This window comes from Melanostigma gelatinosum, assembly GCF_949748355.1.
Source record: "Melanostigma gelatinosum genome assembly, chromosome: 5".
Taxonomy (NCBI): domain Eukaryota; kingdom Metazoa; phylum Chordata; class Actinopteri; order Perciformes; family Zoarcidae; genus Melanostigma; species Melanostigma gelatinosum.
This window is the reverse complement of record NC_136638.1, coordinates 10,197,753-10,206,619: the sequence shown is the minus strand read 5'-3', so window position 1 is coordinate 10,206,619 and position 8,867 is coordinate 10,197,753.

The window sequence follows — 8,867 nt, the reverse complement described above, 5'->3', positions numbered from 1 at the left end:
TCTCCATCGACCTCTGAAGAAAACATCTGGCTCTTAGTTGCAGAATAGTCCACTATCGTCGCTAAATTCGTCGGCCATTTGGTGCTGGTCAGGTAGCACACAGTCGGTTTATCAGAGCAGTGTTTTAACTGGATGAGAGCCTCGAGAATGAACCAAAACTAGGGATGCTCCCCCGAAACGCTGTTCTAAACAGGAACCGGTTCTAAATGAGTAAAAACCCGGAGTATCGATGAGGTCCGGGGTTAGCGGTTCTGCTATCTCTACTTTAGGTAGTTACAGAGTGAGATCTCCTCTCTTTGTGCTTTACGCTGACACACACACACACACACACACCGACTCCGGATCAGTCGATGGCAGAGAGAAGAAAACGATCCGATCTGATGACTGCAGCTGTCCGTCCTCGTCTACGACGGGTAACGTTAGCCACGCCATGCGGACTTTGATAACAGCGACTAGCTTTCATTTATTAGCCTAATTCTTCGGCTGCGAATATATTTTAAAGATTTTGGAAGTTCTTGTATTGGTGCTCAAGAAAGACTATTTAGTGACATACTAGAAAAATAAAGCAATGTTGATTATTTTCTTAATTAATTGGCTTTTTCTCACAGAATAATCAAAATGAAAAGGGTATCCATAAATCCTAACGCTTAAGTTGTGTGCTGTAAAACCAAAACAATGAGCTAAAAGAGGATAAAACAGATCAGAGGGCATCTGCAGAGTTTAGAGAGAATTCTCCAAAAGTGATCACTTTCACATTACACAGTCATTTGATCCATTGTTAATACAAAAACATTGACGAATGCAACTTTAAAAAAAAAAAGGTTTTATGGTTGGATCGGAGGAGTGGTGACAACATATTTTTTTCTGGTAATTTCTGTCAACAAACTCTTTAAAATGAAGGCAGCTTCATTCCCCTTTGTGTCCTCCCAGAAAACAAACATGAATGAGCTGCAGAGCGCATCAGCCGCCACTAGGTGGTAACACAGTCCAGCACACGGGACGGTAACGTGGCCCTCGAACACACAGCGTCCCTCAGTGGGTCTCTGTGTCCTACCCTTTTGTAAATGATCGGCCTCGCCCGCTTCCATTTTGTCTGTCCAACCCCCTGCTCCCCCGAGAGTGTGAGCTCCTCTAACCAGTGTGTGTGTGTGTGTGTGTGTGTGTGTGTGTGTGTGTGTGTGTGTGTGTGTGTGTGTGTGTGTGTGTGTGTGTGTGTGTGTGTGTCAGAGCTGTCATGACCAGACAGCAGAGGATGGAGATCTAGGCAGGAGAGCAGATGGATTGAGGCGAGGACTGCTCCCATCTCTCTCTCTCTCTCTCTCTCTCTCACACACACACACACACACACACACACACACACACACACACACACACAGAGGCCTATGGACCAGCTGTTGTCCTTTATTCTGCAACTGTCTGAGCCGACTCCTTGCCCTCCTCTCTCTCTCTCCCTCCCTTCCTCCCTCCCTCCCCTGGATTAGATGCATTTAGCAGTCAGCCTGGGAGGTAAACAGTGGGGCTAATTGTTTTGACATACTGCTCTTTGTTTTGGCCTCCTGGTGCTAATCAACCACTCGGCTAATAAGTCTGCCTGGCAAGGAAAACACAACTGTGTTCAGGCTGCTAGGGAGGGGACAGGGGTCCGTCAAGTCCACTCATACTCCACAATAATAATAAGAATGTAATAAAGGGGGCCGCGGTCATACGTTTGCTCGCCATCCAGAGTTCCCACAGTGCCGCTGTGGCTGGGTAGCACCCCCGCTCAGGTGTGAATCTATTTATCCTCATTAACGAGCGTCTCCCCAAAGTCGGCCAATTAACACGCTGCTCCTAATGAAGCCATTAGCTGTCAGATGAGGTGGATGCAGCGCTCGTCACCGGCCCACTCTGTGTGTGTGTGTGTGTGCATGTGTGTCCACTCTCGCTGCTAATAAAAGCAGGAGAATTAATGGAGTGAGCGTGTGTGATAATGAGTTAATGTGGAACAAGCAGGACGAGCAGTGATCAGCCCTCTGTCTTCAATGAAGATATCAGACACAGTGATTTACTCTCTCAGTGTCATAAACAGGCCTCTCGCATATACCACTCGTTCACGTGTGTGTGTGTGTGTGTGTGTGTGTTTAATGGGCATGCCGTCAGGGTAAGTGGGACGATGAGAGCTACCGTTCTAAACAAGAGCACTTGCTCTCTCTGTTGTGTTTTTTAAATAAGGCCTCCTGACTGCGGGTGTGCAGCCACTTGCCACCGCCTCAGACATCAAAGTTTTGCGGTTTCAAAATAAAGTGTGGATGTCACTCGGGGTTCGCTTGTTCCTTAATGGAGCTATCATCCCGCGCAACCTTAATATGGTTTTAATTGTCAGAGTAATTGCAAAGACATGAATGCCACAGCCTCACCAGAGAAGAACAATGAGATCACAGAGGCAGCTGTTCTACTGTCACCGGGTTTTTTTTAACAATTAATTGCCAGTGACTGAACATAGGAAAAAGAAATGGAGGTTTCTGAGAGCCTGCACTGATCTTAAGGGGCGAGGAAGACCACTTTTAAGATGGTAGAATTTTAGATTTAGTTTTACCAGAAACAACAAAGAACCTGCTTTCCCCCCTTCTATTCATGATGATACACTTCCACAGTGGGATCCCCTTGGCTGGCTGTCCTGTATGTATCCCACCCCCACCCTAATAACTGTAGCTGAAGCTGCCCGGCCCCTGTCAGGGGATGCCAGAACTGAGGATGTGAAATTGATTTTAGGTTATGCTTTGATGTTTTCCAGTCAGGCTTTCGACAGCACCACAGCACTGAAACTGCTCTTGTTAAGGTTTTCAACGACATCCACTTAAACATAGACAATGGCAGAAGTTCAGTCTTCGTGTTACTGGATCTCAGTGCTGCATTCAACACGGTCGACCATGCCATACTCCTAGAAAGACTAAACATCTGGGTGGGATTCTCTGGCACAGCACTTAACTGGTTTGAATCCTACTTGAAGGGCCGAGAATACTTTGTGTCTGTGGCTGATTACACATCAGAGCTGACTAAAATGACATGTGGTGTTCCCCAAGGTTCAATACTGGGGCCTCTTCTGTTCAACATCTACATGCTTCCACTAGCTCAGATTATGGAAAGCAACAAAGTGTGTTATCATAATTATGCAGACGACACACAAATCTACATAACTATGTCACCAGGGGACTATAATCCCATACAAGGGCTGGGTAACTGCATTGAACAAATCAACAACTGGATGTGCCAGAATTTTCTTCAGTTAAACAAAGATAAAACAGAAGTAATTGTTTTTGGTACCAAGGATGAACAATTGAAAATCACCGCTCAGCTTCAGTCACTGATGTTAAAACCCACAAACCAAGCCAGAAATCTAGGTGTAGTTATGGATTCAGACCTCAACCTGAACAGCCATATCAAGACAATTACAAAATCAGCCTACTATCACCTGAAGAATATATCAAGGATTAGAGGACTTATGTCTCAACAGGATTTGGAAAAACTTGTCCACGCATTTATCTTCAGCAGACTGGACTACTGTAACGGTGTGTTTACAGGTCTCTGTAAAAAGTCCGTCAGAAAGCTGCAGCTGATTCAGAACGCTGCAGCTCGAGTCCTCACTAAGACCAGGAGGGTGGATCACATCACTCCAGTTCTGATGTCTTTGCACTGGCTTCCTGTCCAACAAAGAATTGACTTTAAAATCCTGCTGTTGGTTTACAAAGCACTGAATGGTTTAGGGCCAAAATACATCTCTGATCTGCTGCTACCTTATGAACCATCCCGACCCCTCAGGTCGTCTGGGACTGGTCTACTTTCTGTTCCCAGAGTCAGAACTAAACATGGAGAAGCAGCGTTCAGTTTTTCTGCTCCACATATCTGGAACAAAGTCCCAGAAAGCTGCAGGTCTGCTGAGACCCTCAGCTCATTTAAATCAAGATTGAAGACTTTTCTGTTTGCTGCTGCCTTTAATTGAACCACATTCAATAAATATATTAATCAATTTCCTGCATTTCTGCATTTTACTACTGCATTTTATTTCTTACACTGTTTCTTTAATTGTTTTTAAATCTCCTTTTCTTTTGCCTTTTGTTTTGATGCTTTTAATGGTTTTAAAAGGACTGCACAATATATCGCCATTTCCTCCGGGACCGAGTTCGTGCAAGGCGTACACTATAAAACGCAGATCGGCAGAGATCTTTTCCAGACGTGGTTTGTGTGCGAGTAATTGCAGAATTGCGGCAGTGTATGGTTGATTGCGTGCAGCGTAATGTCTCAGGGAGACATCAATTATTGTTTCAATGTATGTTTTAAATCTCCTTTATTTGTTACTACTGAATTTTATTTCTTACACTGTTTCTTTAATTGTTTTGAAATCTCCTTTTCTTTTGCCTTATGTTTTGATGCTTTTAATGGTTTTATGTGAAGCACTTTGAATTACCTTGTTGTTGAAATGTGCTATACAAATAAACTTGCCTTGCCTTATGCGATTCGTCATATTGCATATTCTTCCGTCTTCTTCTTCGACACCCCCCTCCTCCTCCTCCTTCTTCTTCTCTCCTCGGCTCTCAGTTACTCTGCAATTGATTGTGTCCTCTAATCCACCTGCAGAGCTCCTCTGCCCTCCAGTGATCAGTGATCAAGTTTGGTCATATATTCACTTTGAAGTCAGTGGCCGGCAGTAGTTTGGCTGTTTGTATGTTCCAGGCTTGCATTATCAAGGGGGGGGGCAGCTGTGAGCACAAATTCACTGAAAATGTGATGAATCCCCCCCCCCCCTCTCCCCCCATGCAACAAGTGTGAAGAGCATTGATGAAAACATATGTTCAAATCATGCAGTTTGTGGTATGAAAAGCGTATTACGCATATTTATTAACAATTCTCAACCACTGAGTCACTGTTGGAAGGTTTAGCTTTGGTGATGCTCTGCAGTCAGGGACGTACTTTTTGAGAGCTGCTATTCTTTATCGGGACGTCCTGTATACATCTGCCATGTGTTGGCAACAGCAGAGTCCCGCGTGTCTGATTCACTTCTGTCATTCATTTTCATAACGCATATACACACCGTGCTACTCTATTAACTTCCGGAAACTTTTGTTTTCTTTAAATCACCATTTTCATGAGGGAGTTTGGTTGCCACAAGGTAATATTTTGGGGAATCCTTAGTTTAGAAATGTACTTAATTGAACACACCCAAGTGAGGAAATGCTACTGTAACTGAAAAACATGCCACTCATCTCCAGTAAGAGACAACTTTACCTTTTATTAGCATTATGAGCTTTATTACTAAACTTAAAAACTATTTTCAAAGAAAATAGTGTTCTAACTTTCATTTGTTTGGATATATAGTGAGTTACTTTTGTTTGTTTGTTTTTCTTGTAAATTTAGCGATTTATAAATGTTTAATTGTGCATTTTGTTTGTCTGTTTAAAGACTGAGTGTAATTCAGAATAAGAATATATCTAAATTCCTCAACTCTTTGCTTTTTTTCTTGAGGATTACTGGACATCTTTAAGCGTTTCCAGGCTTAAGCGTCAAACAAAACAAGGAACAAAAATGAAATCCTTTGGTTGAAGGCATCACAACTAAACGTACAGTATGCAGATTATGAAGGTACACCTGTCGACATCACTTTATTTTAAGGGAAAGCTTCGGGAACGACTGCTTTAAGATCAGACCAGACAGAAGAGGTGTGAGGACACATTCATGGCCTTACCGTGGTGGAGGAGAGGGAAATAAGGAGCGATGTGGAGTCGGCAGTTTCAGTCCAACAGTCACACGACCATGTGGCCGAGCAGCAGCCGACATTCATTCTTCCCATGTAGGAATCCTCTCATGTGGGTTGCTGTCTGTGTTCTCTGTGCGACATCTAGACTGCAGCCCTCTGCTCCCCCCCCCTCTCCAATTAAAGATGAATGTGCTGTCGACTGTCCTCCATTTGACCCCCCCCCCCCCCCCCATGCCAGTTTTAGTGCAAACACTACATCAGCACCACGCAAAAACTTTTCCTCTTCCTGCTTTCTCTGTGAATTTGTGCCACCCTTCTTTAAAGTTACTCCGGTTTAATGATACCGCGTTTTATTCTCGTTGTTGACCTTCAGATACTTTCTTTTAAAAACCTCGGGAGAGAGGGGGGGGGGGGAATAACACTATTAATGAAAGCCTTGGAAAACAATTTATTTCGAGGAATTTTGTTTTTGCTTTTTTTGACGCTTTTTGACTTCTTAACTTTTAAAAGTCTTTGAAACGTGGATACGGGAATACATCAAAGAGAACAGAAGGTTTGAGATGAGATGCAATTATTGAAGAAGGTGCACGCGAGTCAGCCGAGGCCATTACCCCCCCCCCCCCTCCCCCCCCAGTAAACAAGCCGCTCGTCCCGCAGACTGCTACTGCACACGTCACTAGTCCTCTCTGTTCTTGCTGTCCTGTCTGATGATCAGTCCGCTCTCACTCGGGATCTGATTCAGAGGCTCGACTGTCTGCCCGAGAGTCTCCATCATTTTGGAGGAATCACAACTTGAAGTTCTTCATTTAATACCTCCGAGAAGCGCTTTCCTCCTGCACCTTGCTGTCCTCTGCACATTTTCCACAGTCAATCATTTCCCCTGTAACTTATTGACGTGCAGGTGTCCGTCACTCTTTAAGAGGCGTATCTGGAAGGAGCCAGTGAAGGTGTTTAAGCATCCTGGACACACCGATGCCGTGCGAGGTGGAAGAGGCTCAAGGATACTGCAGTGCTGCTCTGGACCTTGGCTGGCTTTGCTTGTTTGCTCGGCTGCTCTCTCTTTCTCTTTTCTCTTCTTCTACATAACCGCCCCCTTTCACCTCCACCCTCACACCCTTTCCCCCTCCCTCTCCCATTCCCCCCGCTCTCTCTCTCTCTCTCTGTCTCCCCCACCCCCCTCTCAGGGCTGCAGACTGAGGAGATGCATAAATTCAGATGCATTAGTATTCCAGTCAGGCTCTCCATTTCAAGGCAAGGCCTAGCACCCTCTCCTCTTCTCCTCTCTCCCCCTCCAGCTCTGTTTTTGAATCATTTAAGCAGCGTTGCATCTATAGGTCTACTTATTACCAAAAACCATCCCTGAATTAGTTTTAGCCATTCTGACTTTTTATATATTTTAAAGGAATATAGCTCTATTTTGCCCTTGCATGGCCAATTATACGCAGCCGTAGTCTTTGAAATGAGATTCATCTGCTTCTGATTGTCTGAGTGTGTGTGTGTGTGTGTGTCTGAGTGTGTGTTTGTCATTGTGTTTTGCTGTCAGGCCCAGCGGCCCAGGCGATAAATCACGCATGTCTGATTGAGGAGGGCAGAGGGCCCGGACAATAACATTTGGGTGGAACTGCTGGTGAAAGCGACTCAGTTTGCTTGATCCGTAGAGCCAAAGTCCTGCTGAACCACTGGATGTGTTACAGCTGCTAGTGACACCAGAGGCTGGGGACAAAGTTGCCCTTTGACATGACATTGAGGCTAAGTGAAGGTTATGCTGCTCAGTTGTACACATACATAATTAGAGCATAATATTCTCTTTCGTACAATCAAAATTAGACACAATTTTAAATTGAACCCATGCTCAAATTGTGTAACATTTTTAAAGACATGGTGAATAAACTAAATTAATTACACTTGAATTAGTGCTTTCACGATTCAAATAAATAATAATAATAATCAAAACTTTTCTTTAATTTTACTTCTGAAGATTAATTCACCAGAAGTTAAATTCTGTTTTGGACAGTGAACAGTTGTAGCAAGAAATTGTTTATTACAACATACATAGTTTATTTCAAAACATAATACAAGCTTTCTACTGAAAATAAATAATTACTTGAGCTGTCATCGAAATTTGGAATAAAACCGCTGAAACTGTTCAATCTTACTGAAAATAGTGTGTGTATTTTTTTTTACATTGCTAATTAAGTGCATGAATAACTAAGAGCATTTGTTTAAATTAATGACTTCAAAAGGGTAATATATAAAACTGTACAATATTCGAAAAAATACTTAAGAAATAAACCAATAACAGGAGTATTTAAGATTATAAAATTTTGATACTGAACGTACAATAAAATTATAGGCAGGTGTATAGCGTCGTCAACCCCTCTTTTCTATTCTCGGCTCTGCTTCAGAGTCCACACAGTGTATATGGTCGAAGATGATTGAAATCAGATATAAATGCATTTTATAAATAGCTGTGACTGTGTGTGTGGCTTCAATAATTCAATAAAAAAGAATAATAATAAAAACCTCCAAGTGCTATTATGTTGGTAGCAATACCTCTACAACTGGAATGAGGGCCTATATTTGCATATGTGGAAAACAATAATTACAGAGCTACGAGTGTGTTACAAAAACAATGAGTGTAAATATATGGTGAGAGCTAAAGCGTGAGCCCGAGGGAAGCATGAGGTGGACTGTAAAACGGCCTCCGGTGCTGCAACAAATCAATTATGAAAAGTGATATTATTGTTTGTTTCAGTCCGCTGATCCAGAGAAAAAGCCCCCCCAAAAAACAAAGCGTCAGTCCCAACCTATCGTTATTACCGAGCAGATGAGAAATGGTGACACAAACCAAAGGCGCTGGCAGGTTATTAGGCACATTTTTGTATTTATATCCGTGATGTAGAAAACAATTTGGCGGGCTCCGAAGGTGATCTGAAAATGTGACGTCTGATATGCCGCTGTAGAATAATGCCCCTCGTGACAGTCAGAAAATGACGAAGGCTGAACAGGTATCTCTGTTATTGTTGTTGTGGTTCAGTGCTGGGGGAGTCTGCGCCGGGACAGCTTGGAGGTGCCACAGCGCGCGTCCCTGCGCTCGAGAGTCCGTGCCGGGGGGGTTCCCTCCCGGTGCTTTCGG